The sequence below is a fragment of the Pongo pygmaeus genome, chromosome 13 (genome assembly GCF_028885625.2).
Source record: "Pongo pygmaeus isolate AG05252 chromosome 13, NHGRI_mPonPyg2-v2.0_pri, whole genome shotgun sequence".
In the NCBI taxonomy this organism is placed as follows: Eukaryota; Metazoa; Chordata; class Mammalia; order Primates; family Hominidae; genus Pongo; species Pongo pygmaeus.
Window position 1 is genome coordinate 76697336 of NC_072386.2, and position 22032 is coordinate 76719367.

At 38.6% G+C, this 22032-nt stretch overlaps 1 long non-coding RNA gene across 1 annotated transcript; it reads left to right on the forward strand.

Moving 5' to 3' along the window:
- The first annotated feature begins 1731 nt into the window (after positions 1-1731).
- Positions 1732-21109, forward strand: LOC134737911 (uncharacterized). Its single transcript, XR_010123328.1, has 3 exons — positions 1732-2057; positions 17321-17410; positions 18601-21109. It is a non-coding gene; the product is annotated as an uncharacterized LOC134737911 (long non-coding RNA).
- The last annotated feature ends 923 nt before the right edge of the window (positions 21110-22032 follow it).

Sequence of the window (22032 nt, forward strand, 5' to 3'; positions counted from 1 at the left end):
AACAGCAAGTCGGCAGCGAGGCTGGGGGAGGGGCGCCCGCCATTGCCCAGGCTCGCTTAGGTAAACAAAGCAGCCTGGAAACTTGAACTGGGTGGAGCCCACCACAGCTCAAGGAGGCCTGCCTGCCTCTGTAGGCTCCACCTCTGGGGGCAGGACACAGACAAACAAAAAGACAGCAGTAACCTCTGCAGACTTAAATGTCCCTGTCTGACAGCTGTGAGGAGAGCAGTGGTTCTCCCAGCACACAGCTGGAGATCTGAGAACGGGCTGACTGCCTCCTCAAGTGGGTCCCTGACCCCTGACCCCCGAGCAGCCTAACTGGGAGGCACCCCCCAGCAGGGGCAGACTGACACCTCACACGGCCGGCCAGGTACTCCAACAGACCTGCAGCTGAGGGTCCTGTCTGTTAGAAGGAAAACTAACAGAAAGGACATCCACACCAAAAACCCATCTGTACATCACCATCATCAAAGACCAAAAGTAGTTAAAACCACAAAGATGGGGAAAAAACAGAGCAGAAAAACTGGAAACTCTAAAAACCAGAGTACCTCTCCTCCTCCAAAGGAACGCAGTTCCTCACCAGCAACGGAACAAAGCTGGACAGAGAATGACTTTGACGAGCTGAGAGAAGAAGGCTTCAGACGATCAAATTACTCCGAGCTACGGGAGGATATTCAAACCAAAGGCAAAGAAGTTGAAAACTTTGAAAAAAATTTAGAAGAATGTATAACTAGAATAACCAATACAGAGAAGTGCTTAAAGGAGCTGATGGAGCTGAAAACCAAGGCTCGAGAACTACGTGAAGAATGCAGAAGCCTCAGGAGCCGATGCGATCAAATGGAAGAAAGGGTATCAGCCCTGGAAGATGAAATGAATGAAATGAAGCGAGAAGGGAAGTTTAGAGAAAAAAGAATAAAAAGAAATGAGCAAAGCCTCCAAGAAATGTGGGACTATGTGAAAAGACCAAATCTACGTCTGATTGGTGTACCTGAAAGTGACGGGGAGAATGGAAACAAGTTGGAAAACACTCTGCAGGATATTATCCAGGAGAACTTCCCCAATCTAGCAAGGCAGGCCAATATTCAGATTCAGGAAATACAGAGAACGCCACAAAGATACTCCTCGAGAAGAGCAACTCCAAGACACATAATTGTCAGATTCACCAAAGTTGAAATGAAGGAAAAAATGTTAAGGGCAGCCAGAGAGAAAGGTCGGGTTACCATCAAAGGGAAGCCCATCAGACTAACAGCGGATCTCTCGGCAGAAACCCTACAAGCCAGAAGAGAGTGGGGGCCAATATTCAACATTCTTAAAGAAAAGAATTTTCAACCCAGAATTTCATATCCTGCCAAACTAAGCTTCATAAGTGAAGGAGAAATAAAATACTTTACAGACAAGCAAATGCTGAGAGATTTTGTCACCACCAGGCCTGCCCTAAAAGAGCTCCTGAAGGAAGCGCTAAACATGGAAAGGCACAACCGGTACCAGCCACTGCAAAATCATACCGAAATGTAAAGAACATCGAGACTAGGAAGAGACTGCATCAACTAACGAGCAAAATATCCAGCTAACATCATAATGACAGGATCAAATTCACACATAACAATATTAACTTTAAATGTAAATGGACTAAATGCTCCAATTAAAAGACACAGACTGGCAAACTGGATAAAGACTCAAGACCCATCAGTGTGCTGTATTCAGGAAACCCATCTCACGTGCAGAGACACACATAGGCTCAAAATAAAAGGATGGAGGAAGATCTACCAAGCAAATGGAAAACAAAAAAAGGCAGGGGTTGCAATCCTAGTCTCTGACAAAACAAAGTCCTTGATTTTAGGGATCTTAAGTGAGTAGACAGGAAGTTGCATTTGCTACCTGAATCTTTTTATCTTTTTCAGGCAGAGGAGCTGAGCAGCTAATTGGAGGGGACAGTATGAGCCTCCAAAGATTAGGGAAGAAAAGTGCAGTTGAAGAAAACTTCCTTTGGTTCAATGCAAAAATAACGGAACGAATGGCATGCTGAAATATCATATGACTTACGAAAGTGATGAATGGTAAGACCATTGTACACCTTCCAGAAAACCAGGTATTTAAAGCAGACATTGAGAACACTTGGTTCTATGTTCATCCCTTGCTGATCTCTTTGCCCCATGTAACGCTGTTTGTACTCTGGTTTTGGTTACTCTGGAATGGCCAGTGATTCCCAAACTCAACAAGAGGAGAAATCATGACAAGAAGCAAAGGCCGTCTACAGCCCTCACGTTAGATAAGCAACCAGGTAGTAAGTCACCAGAAGTTTGCTGTCATTCATGGGAAGGTTCCCAAAGAGTCAATGGAACATGAGTTCCTTAGGCTAAAAGCCAGTGGCTCACTGGTCTCACTTTAAAGCTTCAACCTCAGGTTCCCCCATCCACATCTCAACAGGCCTTCCTGAAAATATGTTAGGCTACATGGCAAAGGGCAATAAGGTTGCTAATCAGCTGACTTTAAAATAGGGAGATCATCCAGGAGGGCCCAGTGTAATCAGAAGCAACCTGAAATGTGGAGGAAGTGGCAGAAGAACCAAAGTCCGAGGGGACATGGTGATGGAAGCAAGGTAGGATGGACATCGTGTGAGGACTCTGCCTGCCACTGCTGGGCTTGAAGATGGAGAAAGGGGAAGGAATGCAGGAAGTGCTGAGAAGCTGGAAAAGGCAAGGAGATGGATTATCTCCCGGAATCTCCAGAAAGGAATGCAACTCTGCCCATCCCTTGATTTTAGCCCAGTGAGAACCATGTCAGAATTCCAGCCAATGGAACTGTCAAGAAACAAATTAGTGTTGTTTTAAGCCATCAAGGTTGTGGCAATTTGGGCTAGCAGTCATAGGAAACAAAGAGCAGCATCACTGAATCACCCCCAATGTGTGTTAACTGTGGTGAAGGACACCGGGATGCCTATGGGTAAGAAGCCCTTATCTTGAATCATTCTTTATGCAGGACTGAGTGACAGACTGTCCAAGAAGTCACAAGGAAAAGGTCACTATAACTCTCAACTCGTCAAGCTTCAAATTGTGTGGGTAGAAACAAATTTCGAAGTTCTAGTCTGTTGTAGAGATTAAAAGCTAATATCATATGGGCCAAATTCAGCAGACTCTTTTACTTGCATGGATTTCTTTAATTGAATTGGTAGCCAAGATTTAAAAATTTATCCTAAACATCAGGATTTTTGACTTTTCTTGGAAAAAAATAGGAAATCTTGCCATATTTGCATTTTGAGGATAGAAGGGTAGTGAATGTCCCTCTAGACAAAGAATGCTCTCTCTGGTTGTCACTATCCCCACTACTGTACCGTCTCGCATCCCCCCCAACTGTCCTATGTGGTCCTCTGGGCACCTGAGTTTGCAATTCCTGGTACACTGCTTATATGCAGTTTCAATACTGGCTTAATTAGGGTAAGGTACTAAAGGCAGTCTAGTTAGTTGCAATGTTTCATCCTGCGTGATTGCAAAGAGTGCCTTCATCAATTTCAGAAAAAAAAACCTCAGAGATGAGATTGGCCCATTGCCCCATTCCTTCCAAATTCTTAACCTATGCAGCACCAAGAAATACTGGCTTGGGTGCCTGATAGGGAATTTCCAGGCCTGCTTAATGACTCCAATTCTGATCAGCTAAATCTTTACTCCCTTGCGAATATATCCAAATCTGACTTCAGCAGATAAGGAGAGAATTTTTAGAAGGATAGAAATCAAGCTGGAATACTTTCAATGTGGTACATAATGTGCTCAAACAAAAAGTCAGATGATCTGATAGCGTCTTCATATGTGCAGGACTTAGAGAAATCCTTGTGCCCTTTCATTAGATTAACAGCATGTACATTCTGACATCAGCTGCAACATGAGCTGGTATTGCAAAATGTGCTTTGGAATCCTGACGCATTAATTGTTATGTTTGGCTTTATTACCAACATATCTTTTTACTCATATCTGAATGCTGATGGTTATGGGCCAACATTTTTGGAAAAACGATACCTTGCAAGCTCACACTTGAAACGGCTCTGAACAGTGAGGAAAGGTCATAGATATGGGAATAAGAGAGGAAAGTCGGCTCACAAAAGGGTCAATGTCCTGAGAGGCTAGGCAGGAATGCACCTTTTCCGTGACAGCCTGTGCGTCTTCAGAACACAATGCAGTGAATAATCAGCCATAGATGGGCAAGGGGGAGGCCTGGTTGGGCTTTTGACACAGCCCTCTGTAGGCGTGATGGATGTGGAGAAACTCAACTCTTCCCAGGGGGGTCAGGTGGCACCATCAAAACAAAGAGTGCAAACAGTTCAGTCCTGGAAAAGAACTCCCCCCACCCTTACCCCCCTTTCTTTTTGCTATTTGTGCCAAAAAGTTACAGTATCCAGCCATTCCTGATTAAGTTGGAAATCTATGCAAAGAAAAGAAAAATGAAGCCAATGTGAAAATGCACATATTTAAATTGTGCAAAATTTCTACATAAATAAATAAATAGGCATTGATTTCCAAGACTGGGTGAAAAAAAAAATCCACTTTCTGGACTAGAGGGCAAGACATCATCCAAATTGGCAAAAAAAAAAGTTCTCCCAAATCTTTCCTTTGGAGGCTGTTGATAAAAACAAACCAGAGGAGGATGGTTCTTCCTCTGACCCTGGGGCCAGCCTGAGAAGATGGAGAAAAGAAACAGAGTGTGTGTGTGCCTGTTGTCCCAACCAGAAAACCTTTGAAAAATAATCTTTTTCTGCCCTTTCATTGTTTTCTTGTCTTTTTACATCTCTGAGCAGTGATTCTGTTGGATTTGGATTTATTTGAGCTTTTGGTAAAATACACCACTACTCCTACCTCTCCTTCCCCACTAAATCTAGGCTCCTAGGAATTTTAGAAATATCTACAAACTTGCTTAATTGCCAGCCAGTTTCTCCATTTCTAGGCAACTGGCTTCCCTCAGCTGTAATGTCAGAATCTGACCTATGGCATCGGGGTCTCGTTTATCTGATGACTACCAAATGTTAAGGGCGCTGTCAGCCCGCTTTGCATGCCTCTACAACTGGGCATTAGATACCTGGCCTTGGAGCAGGTATCTGAATAGCTTTTCAGTCCTTACCCAAATGGGTGGAAAAGAGCCAGTTGAGAAGGGAGCTTTTGGGAAGATGTGACAGTAAACAGCACCTGCTGTGTACCAAGCAATGGGCTGAGCTTTACTTTGCACTATGCCCACAGGCATTCAAAGGGCCAATTTTGTCAGTCTTACTTTTACCAATAAAATTCATGGAGAAATTTAATAGCTTGACAATCTTAAGCCAGTACATGGTAAAGCTGGCATTGCAAACCAAGGCTGCCTGCCTCTGAAGCTTTACTTATCCACAGAGCCCCATTTTTACTCCCAACAGAAACTTCTAGAAAGATACTTTGATGTTTGCTCTTTTAAACTTCTTATCTCTCATCTAATCCCTCATCACAGAGAGTTCCCACAGACAGAATTAGATATGGCAGCAAGAGCTTTGCAGAAGTAATTATTAACACACCTCAGCTCAAAATTGATTTCCACTCTTGGACCCAGACTCTATCTCAGAGGCAGGCTGTCAGGATAGAAAATGAGGGTTCCATATAATTTAGGCCATTTAGATCACTCTGCTGGCCCCCAGCCACCCACAGCCACCAATGTGTTCATGTGGCTTTAAACAAATGACTGGTTTTAAATAGGTAAGAATTTGGATTGTGACAGCTTTATGGGAAAATGTCAGAAGCAGAGTTGTTTCTGAGGGACTAGTTCAGTGGGCAGCCGGACAATGAATCCTATCTGAAAACACAGCATCGGGCAATTAGAGGAACACAGGGATTCCTGGGTGGCCATCTACTCTCTACCTTCCTTCTCGCAGCAATCCCTTGGCTCAATTTTGGACTTTCCCTCTCATGGTGTAAGTTTTGATTCCAGACACCCATTTTGTGTGCTTACACAAAAGGACAGGGCAAAGGCATGCAAAGATCGTGGGCTGTGGAATAAGAATACCTGCTTTTCAATAGCTGTACCATATTAACAAACTGTGTGACCTTGGGCTAGTTACCTAACTTCTCTGGGCCCTTCTTTGTAAAATCAATTGTTCTAAGTCTGGAAACAGTGTAAATAACATACCACCTGGCTTATAGTAGACAGCTAAGTAGAACTTTTCCTTTTCTCTTCACTCTTCTACTAATTTGCTTCTTCAGGAATGCCCTAATTCCAAGGGGTTCCCTTCTTTCTTTGTAAGCCTTATATATTTTAAGAACTGCTTAATTTAGTGATGGTATTGAAGATTGAAATCTTGCATTTTATTCATGAGCTGTGTACTGCTGACGGTATTGTTTAACTTCTCTGAGCCTCTATGTTCTTATCTATAAGTTCTTGATAATAATTGTGATGCAGTTCATTTCCAACAAAACAGCCATTTAATACCTTCTTCTCTGCACAGAGGGCCTAGATTTTGGGTCCATTTAGCCAGCAGAGGTCTCTCAACATGAGGGAAGACCCAAACCCAGTGGACAAATTCTGGTTGATCTAATGTAACGATACTAGCTCCATTCTTCTTTACCAGTGAGTGCTCTAGGGGGAGTATAAATGATAGCCACTTTTAGCCAAAGAAATAAAAATGGAGGTTTTAAGATGGAGCCCCAAGAGAAATAAGCCTTTTATCCACTACTTTCCACTTGGTTGTTGATGGCGGATGTAATGCCTGGAGAACTGGCAGCCATCTTGACCCTATGAGGTGACAGCACAAGGATGAGTACAAATATGCTAATGATGATGGAAGGGATGGTGGGAAAAAGCCAATATTGTGATATAATATAATATTGTAAAATTAATTATCTTGAAGATGTTGTAATTCAGACATAAAGAAATAGTAAAAACCAATAGTTCTCATTACTAAAGATTGAATGATTTTACTTACGGCTGTCCAAGCGATTCCATTCTCTCCTGTTAGCTGTGAGCCTATTTGACTTATCCTTTTGGCCTGAGCTGAATTTCAAATCTGTCAGTGTCACTGATTGGATAAACAACTTGCAGGCAAAGGAGGTTGTAACTGAGTCATTTGTTGATTATTTGTGGATTATAAGTTGTCTAGAGAGTAGAAAAAAGACTGAAAATGCTAGCCATGAGCAAAAGTAGTTCATTCGCAAATTCAATCAACATTTATTAAGGTCCTCAATCAGGTGGTGGGAAAACAAGGTCAAATAAGTTAGTGCCCTGTCATTACAGGGCTTAGCAATAATTCAGTGGAGAAAGATATGTGACAACTCAGTAAAAAAGATAAGTGAACAAGTCCAATCATCCCTCAGTATCCATTGGGGATTGGTGTCAGGACCTCCTAGGGATACTAAAATCTGTGGACTCTCAAGCCCTTTATATTAAATGGCATAGTATTTGCATATAACTTATGCACATCCTCCCTTATACTCTAAGTCATCTAATACAATGTAAATGCTATGTAAATAGTTATTATACTGTATTGTTTAAGGGACAATAACAAAAAAAGTCTGTACATGCTTAACACAGATGAAATTTTTTTCCAAATATTTTTTATTCGTGGTTTATTGAGTCTACGTATGTGGAACCCATGAATGGGAGTCGGGGAAGGGGGCAACTGTATACGCAAAAAGCTATCGTAATTGCCAAAATTGTGATAACAATGATGAAACACTACTGGGATTACTACTGTTAATGACTACCAGTGATCAAGCACCTCCCCTGCCCCAGGTACTGTCCCAAGTACTTTGTAGATACTGTCTTTTATGATATTTATAACAATTCTTCGTGGTCAGTCCAATTGTCATGCCTGTGTTAGAGGTGAGCCTCTGAGACCCAAATGCACACAGCTAGTTAATGGAGTAGCTAGAATTCACATCTAGGTCTTTCTAATTGCAAAGCTCATAATCCTGACAACCAAGCCATGGTAGAGATTCCAACAGGGTAAAGTGGAGCTTGAAAAGGAGGAAGGAGTTAATTTTGCTGGGGGTACTAGAGCAGGGAGTGGAAGTTAGGAGTGGGGGAAGTAGGAGGAAGAGTAAGGAAGGTCTTTAAAAGGAGGGGACCCCCTATGGAAGCTCAACTTCCTGGAGAAAAACTTCTCAGAAGAAAATGTATGATGTGCAGTTCTTTAGCATATTATCTAATATGAAAGAGTGGGGGGGATAGAGGCAGAATGGTATCTGAACTGGCCCAGTGGCCCTCCTCCCGGCCCCTGCCAAGAAAACTGCAAGTTCCAGTGCAATTGGGACATCAGGGACCTGGGAAAATTATTAGAGCTGTTTATTTTGCCAAAGTACATACTTGAAATCTCATGCATAAAAAGTTTTCTAGGAATACAAAATATTGTGATTGTCTACATTAGACCAAGGAAACATTATATTCAAAGAGAAGGAGAGAAGTTTGAACATATTTATTTAGCATATGAAAGTGGGTGCTCATGCCAAAAATAATTCAGTATGGTAGAAACCTACTTAGGCAGTGTCTAAACTAACACAGCAGAACATGTGATGTGAAGATTTGGTGGCTGTAATTCATGCCAACCAGATCCCCTACAACCAGATTTGGTCTGTAAGACCCTCCTCATCCAGCCTCTGCCTTGTTCTGTGGCCTTAGGCTCAGTGGTCTAACTTTTAGCACTCCACTTGCACTATCGGGTTTTGCCATACAGTTCTGACAACTAAGTATTTTAACCAAGCTAAGGCCTGGACAACACTGAAATATAAGAGGTAAAATAAGATTTTGCTGACTTTTGAATTATTCAAATATTAAATCCTAATATTATCAATCTGTAATTACTTGAATAATATTACTTGGTGAAGATTCTGTTTCTAGTAGATAAGGCCTTGAATTGAATACTTCTTTGAACTTTTTGAAAGTGTATACCTATTTTTTAAGTGAATACTTGTTTTTTAAAAACAGTGTTTGCCTGCCTTGTTTGAAGACACAAAAAATGTACACAAAATGATTTAGAACTGTTGAACTTTTCAGAAACTAACTTAAAATCATCTACCTCATAACTAAAGGTATGTTTTTTTAAATTACAAATCAATTTCAGCAAGTTTTAAAGCTGATAATATCTCATCCTGTTTTGGGTATACCATGAACAGTAATTAGTACTGTGTTTAATTAAAACGATCAGTAATTCTTATCATTTTAAAGAGGGCAAACTGAAGTGATCTTTTTTCAGTGGCAAGAAAACCCCCAACTCTCAGCATAGTCACATTAACCTTCTTTTCGTTCCACAAATTAGCCAAGCTCATTTCATTCCTCAAGTCTCTGCACTTACTGTTTCTTCTTTTTGCTACATTCTTCCCAGAAATACTTGCTTGTTTGGGTCCTTTTTGTCTTTTGTATTTCGTTCAGGTCAAATGTCAAATGTTCCTATTTCAGAAAATATGTCCCCCCCACCCCTCACCAACTCACCCAGTTATGCAGACCAAAAGCCTGGAAGGTTATTTACCAATTTTCCCAGTCCCCCCATATGCCATGTATTAGTCTGTCCTATTGATTCTATGTCTCAGTTCCATCTGGAATCTGACCATGTCCTGTCATTTCTATTGCTAAAACTCTAGTCTAAGCCATCATGCTCTTTCATCTGTATTAGCACAACAACCCTTTCTCACTGCAACTTAGCTGGCCATACCTAATACAGAAACTGGTACCTTGAAAGGGGACGTTGCTAGGATACAAACTTAATATGTTTATTTCTTTTGAGGAACTGCCAGACTGTTCCAAAGTGCCTGAACCATTCTGCATTCCAACCAGCAATATATGAGGACCCTAGTTTCTCCACATCTTCACCAACACTTGTTATTTTCCTTTTTGGTTAATAGCTATCCTAGTGGGTGTGAAGGGGTACCTCATTGTGGTTTTGATTTGTATTTCCTTAATGACTAATGATGTTGAGCATCTTTTCAAGTGCTTGTTGGCTGCTTGTATAGCTTATTTGAAGAAGTGTTTCTTCAAGTCATTTGCCATTTTAAATATTGGGTGTTTTTTTTTTGCTGTTGAATTGTAAGAGTTCTGTATATATTTTGTATACTAGACCCTTATCACATCATAATTTGCAAATATTTTCTCCCATTCTGTAGGCTGTCTTTCCACTTTCTTGACAATGTCTTTTGATGCACAAAAGTTTTTATTTTTTATTAAGTCCATTTATTCATCTTCTTTTTTGCTTGTGCTTTTGGTGTCACATCTAAGAATCATTGTTAAATCCAAGATTCCTATGTTTTATTCTAAGAATTGGAAAATGGAGACTCAAAGAAATACATGTACACACATGATCATAGCAGCACTATTAACAATACTCAAAGGGTAAAAACAGCCCAATTGTCCATCAATGAATGGATGAATAAAATGTGGTTATGCATACAATGGAATATTATTCAGTCATAAAAATAATGTTTTACTGATGTGTGCTACAACATGAAGAACTTTGAAAACATTCTGCTAAGTAAAGGAAGCCAGACACAAAAGTATGGCATAATTCCATTTACATGAAATGTCCAGAATGAGTAAATCCATAGAGATAGAATTCAGATTGATGGTTACCAAGGGCTGGGAGAAAGGAGAATAGGACAATTGCTTAATGGGTATAGGGTTTCCTTTTGGGGTGATGAAATGTTTTAGAATTAGATAGAAGTGGTGGTTGCACAATATTCTGAATGTACTAAATGCCACTGAATTGTTCACTGTAAGATGGTTAATTTTACATTACGTGAGTTTCACTTGAAAAAAACAAACTGCAAAGAACAAAGTAGAATCGCTTCATTTCCTCTCTGAAAGGTAATACATTTAATATATTTTTATTTCTGCTCTTTCTACATTTCTTTTCAATTTTTTATATATTAGAATTTTAGATACACAGTATTATTTTTATAGTATATGTCTTCTATTTTAAGATTTATTGTTGATATTTGCATTATGCTTAATATTCACATTAACAATAATTATTTAGACTTATTTGTAGTTTTCTGATTTCATTGTTCATCTTTGATGAAAATACTATGCCTTCCTCATTCTTGAATATGTTATAGTATTTCTTTGAACAATTTCTTATGTTTCTTTTGTTTTGTTTTGTTTCTTGGAGACAGAGTCTCACTCTGTTACCCAGGCTGGAGTGCAATGGCACGATCTTGGCTCACTGAAACTTCTGCCTTCCCAGTTCAACCAATTCTCCTGCCTCAGTCTCCCAAGTAGTTGGTATGATAGGCATGCACCACCATAACCGGCTAATTTTTATTTTTAGTAGAGATGGGGTTTTGCTATGTTGGCCAGGCTGGTCTCGAACTCCTGGCCTCAAGTGATCCGCTCAGGTTGGCCTCCCAAAGTGCTAAGATTAGATTACAGGTGTGAGTCATCACACTTGGCCCTTTGAGCAATGTTTGAAAGAAGAGTATATATGTGAAACTCTATTTGAAGACTTTAATTTCTGAGGATGACTTTCATTTGCTTTTACTTGACTGTTTCATTAGATGTAAAACTCTTAGGACACCCAGAAAGATGGAGTGGATGTACTTTTCCCTATTCTTCATGTCAGAAAACCAAAATCAAACAAACACAAACCTAAAATATCAAGAGACAGAGTACTTTAATGAAGTATTTTATAAAATAAAAATTATGCTAAAATCTATGATAGACAAAATATAAAAATTTGAAATAGAGTTTGACAAGGCAAGATTAGGGTGGGGTGAGTCATACAAGTGCAACATCAGATCTCCCCAATTTAAAACTTTAGTATTTCGTCCAGCATGAATTATAATTCATTACATTTCATTTAATTCTTATTTTTTAAAATTGCAGTAAATGTTGTTTCCCTTGGTTACTGAATTTTTGGGTGTTCATTAAAATTTTGCACCTCAGGACCTCATTCACCTTACTTTAGTCCCGTTTAGAGCACATTTTTTATCCTCAAAACTCCCTAGGTTTTGCTCTCATGTAGTGGCTGTCAAATTTGGCTTCACACTAGAATTTAAATGTTATTCAATAAATTTAATATCCACATTCTTTCCTCAGACAAGTTAAGCCAGACTCACCATTAGTGAAGCAAGATTTTAAAAATCTTTCTAGGAGATTCTAATTTGCAGTTGGGGTTGTAAACTACAACCTTATTTTTTTATTCCTATAGAGTTCAGTGATAAGGAATATTCATCATCTAGTCAGAATGCATCAGTTCAGCTCTTGGCTTTGTGTCCTTGAGTAAGTTATTTAGCATTTCAGATACTTAAATTCCCATCTCATGGCATTGTCCTGAAGATTCAAGGAAAAAGCACATGCAAACCCTAAGCACTGTGCCTGGATCTTAGCAACCATAAATGCTGGCCATTAAGATATTGCTGGTGCTGGCTGGGTGCAGTGGCTCAAGCCTGTAATCCCAGCACTTTGGGAGGCTGAGGTGGGCAGATCATTTGAGGTCAAGAGTTCGAGATCAGCCTGACCAACTTGGTGAAACCCTGTCCCTACTAAAAATACAAAATAACTAGCTGGGCGTGGTGGCACATGCCTTTAGTCCCAGCTACTCAGAAGGCTGAAGCAGGAGAATTTCTTGAACCCAGGAGACAGAGGTTGCAGTGAGGTGAGAACGTGCCACTGCACTCAGCCTGGGAGACAGAACAAGACTTCATTCAAAAAAAAAAAAGAAAGAAAGATATTCTGGTGCTGAAGATGGAAACAGGAAAAAGCAGTAGCTACAATTTAGTATTGCAGAGGAGAATCTTTTGCCAGTATGAAATCTTTTGCTATATCCTCTCAAAAATATGTTTCCAAAGGATTTGTCTCCATGTCTGTCTTTGTTTATTTATTTTGCCTCATATTCAGTGAGCCTATTTGCTTTAACAACACAAATGCTTTAGTTCAAATTTGTCCAACCTGCAGCCCACAGGACAGCTTCGAATGCAGCCCAACATAAATGATTTTTTGGCACTTTTTTTTTTTTTAGTTGGTCAGCTATCATTAGTATTAGTGTATTTTATGTATGGCCCAAGACAATTCTTCTTCCAGTATGGTCCAGGGAAGCCAAAAGATTGGACACCCCTGCTTTAGTTCAATACATTTTTTTCTATTATATCTTTGATTACTTTCTCACTCTTTTGTTTTCTCCTTTTGGTAATATCTATAGCTCTCTTTCTCACTAAATCTATAATCTTTTTTCTTCAATTTCTTGGAGAAGTTTTTAATTTTGTGTTTTTGATGTAAAAACACATATGCACAGTTTTACAAGTCAAAAGCTAAAAGCTTTTGAAAAAAATGGCAGTATCTCATATATTACTTGTATTTATTCTCTTCAGAAGTCACTTTAAAGTATTATCTTTTCTTCTGGCATTACCTTTTTAAATAGCATGTTTTAAAATAGAAATTTTCGTGGTTTTTATTTATTTTTTGAATATGTAACACATTAACTTTGTTCAAAAGTTAAATAAATACAAATTTCTAGATTCTTCATATTGACCTTAGTAATAATTTCCTGAATATGACACCAAAAGCACAGGCAACAAAAACAAAAATAAATAAATGGGACTACATCAACCTAAAAAGCTGCTGCACAGCAAAGGAAACAATTAACAGAATGAAGAGGCAACCTGTGGAATGGGAGAAAATATTTGCAAATCATACATCTGATTAAAAGTTAATATCTAAAATATATGAGTCAGTTCTACAACTCAATAGCAGAAAAACAATCTGACTTTTAAAATGGGCAGAAGACCTGAATAGACACTTTGTAAAAAAACATAAATAATCGTAAACAAATATATAAAAAAGTACTCAATATTATTAATTATAAGGGAAATGCAAATTAAAACCACAATGAAGTAATACCTCACACCTTTTGGATGGCTATTATCAAAAAAATAGGGAAAAGGAAACTCTTGTACACCTTTTTCTGGAACTATAAATTGGCATAGCCACAGTGGAAAACAGTATAGCAGTTCCTCAAAAACTTAAAAAAAGAACTACCAGATGATCCAGCAATCCCTCTTCTTGGTACATACCCTGCAAAACTGAAACCAAGTTCTCCAAGAGCTGTCTGCACACTCACATTCATTATGGTATTATTTACAATAGCAAAGACACAGAAACAACTTAAATGTCCATGAACAGATAAATGGACAAAGAAAATGTGATACATACATACAATGGAATATTATTCAGCCTTAAAAAGGGGGTTGGATTAATGCTTAAAAAAGAAGGAAATCCTGTCACTTGCCACATGGATGAAGCTGAGAGACATTATGTCAAACAAAATAAGCCAGACACAGAAGAACAAATATTCTATGATCCCACTAATATCAGTAATTTAAAATAGCAAACTTGTAGCAGAGATCAGGCATATAAGGTTCTTTTACACAAGTTTCCTTTTTAGGTGGAAGTTTCTCTCCCATTCCACTCCCACCTGCCCATTACCACTGTTACTACCAACAATATTTAATTACCTTTATTGTATTTTGAGTACCTTCCACAGTTTTTTTTCATGCAAGTAAAAGCAAATATAACATGTATTTCTCTTTTTCTGAAAGTTAACTTGGGCATCACCGTTTCTCTTTGCTGCAATATGTTCTCAGCCTCTCCCTGCCATTGCTAGGGTTTCAAATTACACAATTATATTCTTATCTCAAGTTGCATTTCCCTCTCGTCGGACTGCTTATTTAATAGTTTTCTAAATCCTATCAAGAATATTAATTCCAGACTTTCTTAAGTTTATTTCCAGACATATTTCACATAATAATTCTGTTTCTTGAGAGGATATTGTTTCTGATTCCTTAAAACTTTTAGAAGACATTTTTAATTTCTGTGCCTGGCACTTTGTGTCCATTTGCTCATTCCTGCAGAAAGAAAATTTTGTATTTTACCTTTTTGGAAAACTAAGAAATATTTTTAAGGCATTGAGTGGTGTAGGTAAAGAGAGAAGGGAAAAGATTAGATTTTCTGTAATTTTATTTCACTAACACAAAATTTCAGAAAATGAAAAGAAATAAGGAAGGAGTCAGAGCTAGAGGCAGTGTCACCTGGGTTCCAAAGAGTTCTTTTTTCCTGTTTGTCACTGGTTTCTCAGCTGGTTCTGAGACTCCCACCTCCCCTTGGCATAACTGCCTCTTCAAATTCCCTGGTTATTGCCTGATCCTACTTTCAGACATCAGGATAAGTGGGATTGAGTGTGTTCATGGGGTCCTTACTCCAAGTGACCTTCAGTGCCTGCTAGGATCAAACTTTTCCTACAAATGCTGTGTTATGGACTGACCTTAGCTCTGACACTTAGAAGTTGGTGAGATTCTGCTGAGAAAATGGCACCTTCTCATGTAGTGAATTGTGATTGGCAGACTTTTTCCTCAATCTGCCCTGTTTCCCAGACATCTCACAGAAATTCCTCAAGATTTTTAGTATACATATGACATTCTTAAATAGTCCCTTGCACAGGTATTTCTTCTTTGTTTTTGTTTTGGTGTGTCAGTTCAAAGGGGATCTGAAAGTGAAGGATAGATGTGTGCTTTCCACACTTGTCATTTAGAACCCATAGTGACTTTCTTAGTTTTCGTCTATCTAGATGTGTATTATTTAGTCACAAGTGTATAAACTGAACATTTAAGCCTCTGTGTTGACATCATGGAAGGCAGCTTTGATCTCCCACAGAAAGTCCCTGAAAGCGTCTGATAGCCACACTGCTGGTGAAGTATGAAGATGGGCTTAATGCTACATATAACTTTTGACTCCATTAGGCATATTCATAGATGGGGAAGTTTAATTTCTTTCTCACATGCTCCTTAAGAACTTTTGTTATTATCCATTAATTTTTCCCCTCCTCCCTCTGTATAAATAATTTCACATTTCTTCTCTGAGGCTTCTCTAAGCCTCATCATCACTTCCCAGTTTATCACATCTCTCTTAATTCGCAAATATTTTTATTCATTCATTTATTCATTCCCTGAGTGTTTACTGAGTACAGGGAATAGCATTAGAGAGTGAAAAATGAGCCAATTTTCCATATCCTCAGGGATCCCACAGGTTTAATCTAAGATGTTAGGAAGATGTTGCAGCTGGAGAATCTTATGGAAATAAGTGGAGGGGAAGACAAGGAGGATGATAGTGTGCACATCTCTAGCATCTGTACTTTATCTGTGCAATCTTGTTTTACACTGATGACACGATGATGATAGCGATAGTTATTTTTAAATGTTTGTTATTTAACACAGGTTTTGTGCTAAATTTAATATCCATTAACTTACATCATTTCATGATTCCCTTATGAAATATTCATTGTCATATTCCAATTTTACAGGTGACGGAAATGAAGTAGAAGGATGTTACATACCTTGTTCAAAGTGACATAACCGAGTCTGCTTGGACTGTGGTTCAAGCCATGCAGCCTAACTCTAGAACCCATGCTTTGCTACCTGACTCTCCAGACGTAGGAGGCAAATACCATAATCAGCTCCTTGTTTAGAGGTGTAGGAATTGAGGCCCAGAAAAAATAAGTAACTTGTCCAAAATATGTAATGAAATTGGTACTTGAACTTTTGTCTGTCTTTCAACTACACTACCACCTCTAAATGCTCAAATTCAGATCATTTTAAATTTAAGGACTAGAGATAGCCTTGGAGATCATGTTATTAAATAATTCCTCATTTTACAGATAATCTGTAATCACTAAAATCGTTTACCTAAAGCAATCAGGAGCAGGAATACAGCAAAGCAACTTAACATACAAAGGAAAATTATAGATTGAAATATTAATTCCATTTTTTTTTTGAGATGGAGTTTCGCTTTTGTAACCCAGGCTAGAGTGCAGTGACATGATCTCAGCTCACTGCAACCTCCGCCTCCCAGGTTTGAGTGATACTCCTGCCTCAGCCTCCTGAGTAGCTGGGATTACAGGTGCCCGCCACCATGCCCAGCTAATTTTTGTATTTTTGGTAGAGACGTACTTTGACCATGTTGGCCAGGCTGGCCTCGAACTCCTGACCTCAGGTGATCCACCTGCCTCAGCCTCCTAAAGGGCTGTGATTATAGGCATGAGTCATCACACCCGGCTGAAATATTACTTCTATTTAATATTTAAGAAAACAAGATGAGGAATCCAATTCTTGATGGCAACACAGCTCTTGCTAGTAACTTAAATGCCTCATTGTTTCTCTGCTACAAGAGGAAAACTTGGGAAAGGATTCTGTAGGCACTGAGACCATCATAAGGAATTGCAGGACCCAGAGATTTTCATGAAAGTGAAAATGCTCATAGGAAATCAAAGCAAATTGTCTTAAGAGTGGCATCCAGTGGACCATCCTCTGAAAAGTGACCCACAATTCTGCATGACTCTTTCCAGGACACTGAATTGGAGCCAGCTGATGTAAGGAGCTTACCTTGGTTGTCACCTTCTGGTCTCTGTTTGAGGACCAACTGCATATGATTAAGGGTAAGAGATACAGAGTTTGTGTTAAGCCCAGGATGTAATTTGTTGAATGAATAGCAATTGACTTGAAAATTGGATGGATGGGGATTGAGTTTCTTTACTCTCTCTTTTCTTTCTCCGTCTCAATATGGCTAGATTAAATCATCTTTAGTCTAGTCAAATCAGTGCTTGCTGTTGTTAAGAAGGATATTCTTGAGGTATAGTACTTCAGGGATGCTAATTCGGATTTGAGCAGGATGAAATTTCTACCCAGGCATGTGCATCGTATAATTGAGATGGCAAAAACTGGTTCCAAATGAGGGTGTGTTTGTGTTCCTAGGCATTTTCCTATAGGGGCCAAAAAGATGCAAAATCTTCTTTTCTAAAGCTCTTGGTGGTTCTCAAGCTTGTCTGCACAATGGAATCACCTGGAGAATTTGGAAAACCAAAAATACTGATGCCACTGATCCTACCCAACAGATTCTATTTTAATTGGTATGGAGTATGGCCTGTGCATTGATATTTTTTAAAGTTTCTGAGGCGATCCTAATGTGCAGCAAAGCACCGTCAAGCCCCCTCTCTCTGAGGAGGCACCAGCTGCAAGCATGTTTTACACCAATATGTTTGCTGAATATAAACATCCCAGTGCAAACTCTTGCACCCAAGAACTCTGGGCTGCTTGTGGACAGTCTTTGGCAAAGTCTGAATTTATAAACTGATAATACATATAATTCCATAGGCTCCATATGGTTTGTGTTATCCTGAGGGGAACTATACACATTTGCCTTGCCCCAGGATGGAAAGATAAATAACAGATGTGGATAATTTTTATCATACTTGTACTGAACAATAATAAAAAAATTAGAAATGAAGGGAGCAGAGAGAGAAGTAAAACTCATGAAAACAAAGCTCAAATCAATTATTCTATGTTATATCTTTGCATTTTTAAGAATCCAAATACACAGTAGTATTCCACAGAAAAAATCCTGTCATACAGTTCTCCATTTCTAAGGGAGACTATCTCTAGAGTGATGAGACATAATACTAAAATTGTATGTTAATAAAGTTAATCAATTTGTTATTAGTGATAAAAAGTAAAATCTACGTATAGCTTACTGTGTACCAGACACTGTTCTAAGCACTATACAAGTATTAACTTATTTAACCCTCATTATAATCCTGAGACAAATACTATTATTATCCTTATTTTACAGGTGAAGAAACTGAGACCCCAAGAATTTAAGTAATTTGTTCAAGGCAACACACTGCTATGTGGTAGAACTACAAATTAAGCCCAAATAATCCAGCTTCAGATACTATGCAAAGGTATCCTAGGTGTGGGGGTGATAACCTGGTGACAATCCCTTCTCAGAAGGAAGAGAGGTCCCATCTACAGAGGTGAAGCAAAGAGTGTGGAACTAAAAAACTCAATGGAAGAATGGCTATTAAGATTTAGGATGGCTGGGAAATAATAAAGTAATAATAATAATACTAGGTATTGACGTGTGCTACATGCCAGGCCTTGGGTGACATTTGGATTGATTCTCATTTTCTTTACTTCTCGGCAATGGGGTCTTTCACCTTTCAAGCTCTGCCTGAGAAGTCAACATGGTGGCATTTGGCTAGGTTCTTTTAGGCAACGGAAAAAATAAAACCCATTTATCTAGCTTATATATTTTTAAGTTTTTACTATGGAATACAGCATGCATAAATAGTGAATGCACATGAATATGTGTAATGTGTGTATATACTCTTTAAATAATAATTATTGAACACCCATAAATTCATTACTAATATGTTGGATCGGGGCTTGGCAGATTTATGGGCCTCAGGCCACATCCAGCCCACGGCCTGTTTTTGTAAATAAAACTTTATTGGGACTCAGCCATGGCCATTTATTTACATATTATCTGTCTTGCTTTCTTGTTACAACAGCAAAATTGAGTAGTTGCAACAGAGACATATGGCCCACAAAGCCAAAAATAGATACTGTCTGGCCCTTTATAGAAAGCATTTGCAGACTTCTGCCCTAGATATCTCTTCTTGATCCCATTCCCTCTTCCATCGCCAGGGGCAGCCACTCCCCTATACTCTGTACCAATCTTTCCTTTTAAGAAAATTAATTGTTTAGTTTCACATATTTGACTCTAATATAAATAAAATTATGGGCAATTTGTTCTTTATGTTTTTGAGATTCATCAATTTGATGTATATGGCTGAAGTTCATTGGCTTTTATTGCTGTTTGAGAGTCTATTACATGAGACTGTCTCTGTTCATTCAGTCTATTGTTTGATGGTTATTTTTGCTGTTTCTAGTTTTCTGCTATTTTGAATAAATCTATAGAAACATTCTTAGTATGACCTCTGGTGAACATGTACACGATATTCACTGGTATACTTCCTGGAATTGCTGAGTGAAAGAGGATGTGCATATTTACATACCAAATGTGAATGCCCTATCTGAACTATTTTACAAGTGGTTGAACCAAGTTATCTTTTCACCTGCATTGTATGAGAGTTTCTCTAACTCTATAACCTCACTAACACTTACTGCCTAACTTTCTAAATGTTTGCCAATCTGGGATGTGAGAAATGGTATCTCATTAGATTTTAGTGTTTGTTTCCCTTAGGAATATAATCTGCCACTTTCTGTTTATAAGCCACTCATATTTCTTTTTCTGTGAAATAGCTGTTTATGTCTTTTCCCGTTTCTCTGTTTTTGCCTAATATTAATTTATGTAAACTTGTTTTACATTCTGGATATAAGATTATTGTCAATAATTTTTGCGATGTATGTCCTTTTCCAGCTTTGGCTTCTCTTATCATTTTCTTGTGGTCACGTTTTGATTGACAGACTTTTAAAAATATATGTAATCTATAAACTAAAGAGCTTCTGCACAACCAAAGAAACTATCATCAGAGTGAACAGGCAACCTACAGAATGGGAGAAAATTTTTGCAATCTATCCACTTGACAAAGGGCTAATATCCAGAATCTACAAATAACTTAAACAAATTTACAAGAAAAGGATTCCCTATTTAATAAATGGTGCTGGGAAAACTGGCTAGCCATATGTAGAAAGCTGAAACTGGATCCCTTCCTTACACCTTATACAAAAATTAATTCAAGATGGATTAAAGACTTAAACGTTAGACCTAAAACCATAAAAACCCTAGAAGAAAACCTAGGCAGTACCATTCAGGACATAGGCATGGGCAAGGACTTCATGTCTAAAACACCAAAAGCAATGGCAACAAAAGCCAAAATCGACAAATGGGATCTAATTAAACTAAAGAGCTTCTGCACAGCAAAAGAAACTATCATCAGAGTGAACAGGCAACCTACAAAATGGGAGAAAGTTTTTGCAACCTACTCATCTGACAAAGGGCTAATATCCAGAATCTACAATGAACTCAAACAAATTTACAAGAAAAAAACAAACAACCCCATCAAAAAGTGGGCAAAGGATATGAACAGACACTTCTCAAAAGAAGACATTTATGCAGCCAAAAGACACATGAAAAAATGCTCATCATCACTGGCCATCAGAGAAATGCAAATCAAAACCACAGTGAGATACCATCTCACACCTGTTAGAATGGCAATCATTAAAAAGTCAGGAAACAACAGGTGCTGGAGAGGATGTGGAGAAATAGGAACACTTTTACACTGTTGGTGGGACTGGAAAGTAATTCAACCATTGTGGAAGTCAGTGTGGCGATTCCTCAGGGATCTAGAACTAGAAATACCATTTGACCCAGCCATCCCATTACTGGGTATATACCCAAAGGATTATAAATCATGCTGCTATAAAGACACATGCACACGTATGTTTATTGAGGCACTATTCACAATAGCAAAGACTTGGAACCAACCCAAATGTCCAACAATGATAGACTGGATTAAGAAAATGTGGCACATATACACCATGGAATACTATGCAGCCATAAAAAATGATGAGTTCATGTCCTTTGTAGGGACATGGATGAAATTGGAAATCATCATTCTCAGTAAACTATCGCAAGGACAAAAAACCAAACACCGCATGTTCTCACTCATAGATGGGAATTGAACAATGAGAACACATGGACACAGGAAGGGGAACATCACACTCTGGGGACTGTTGTGGGGTGGGGGGAGGGGGGAGGGATAGCAGTAGGAGCTATACCTAATGCTAAATGTCGAGTTAATCAGTGCAGCACACCAGCATGGCACATGTATACATATGTAACTAACCTGCACATTGTACACATGTACCCTAAAGCTTAAAGTATAATAATAATTAAAAAAAAGAAAAGAAAAAAAACAAGCAACCCCATTAAAAATTGGGTGAGGGATATGAACAGACACTTCTCAAAAGAGGAGATTTATGCAGCCAACAGACATGTGAAGAAAAAGCTCATCATCACTGGTCATTAGAGAAATTCAAATCAAAACCACAATGAGATACCATCTCACACCAGTTAGAATGGCGATCATGAAAAAGTCAGGAAACAACAGATGCTGGAGAGGATGTGGAGAAATAGGAACACTTTTACATTGTTGGTGGGAGTGTAAATTAGTTCAACCATTGTGGAAGACAGTGTGGTGATTCCTCAGGGATCTAGAACTAGAAATACCATTTGACCCAACAATCCCATTACTGG